We start from the raw sequence: 342 nt of genomic DNA on the forward strand, positions 1-342 counted from the left end.
CCCGGGCGTGCGCGTGCGCGGTGGGGGCCGCCAGGACCCGGGCGCGCGCGTGCATTTGGTTACTTGGAGTGTACACGAACCTTCAGACGGCCCCGCCCCCGAGGGCCGTGACCGTGGCCTGCCGCTGGGAAACCGAGGAAGCGGGTGGGGACCTTGCGGACATGACCCCCGCGGGAGGGGGCGTGCCTCTGTGGCGCCGCCCCGCGCACGCGCAGCTCCGCTCTTCGTTGGGGGCGGGCCCTTGCGTCGCGGCGCGTGCGCAGTCCGCACACCTGCGCGCCGCCCGCGGACGGCCTGGGCTCTCCCTGAGAAGGCCAGGTCTCGGGGTCACGTTGGTTCATT

General features: G+C 74.3%; 1 protein-coding gene across 1 annotated transcript in view; it reads left to right on the plus strand.

The window, feature by feature from the left end:
• LOC105993969 (chromosome unknown open reading frame, human C21orf33) overlaps positions 1-342 on the plus strand; it is an 8,899-nt gene that overhangs the window by 797 nt on the left and 7,760 nt on the right. The gene's annotated exons all lie outside the window — the stretch shown is intronic.

Source organism: Dipodomys ordii, unplaced genomic scaffold, assembly GCF_000151885.1.
Source record: "Dipodomys ordii isolate 6190 unplaced genomic scaffold, Dord_2.0 Scaffold103, whole genome shotgun sequence".
In the NCBI taxonomy this organism is placed as follows: domain Eukaryota; kingdom Metazoa; phylum Chordata; class Mammalia; order Rodentia; family Heteromyidae; genus Dipodomys; species Dipodomys ordii.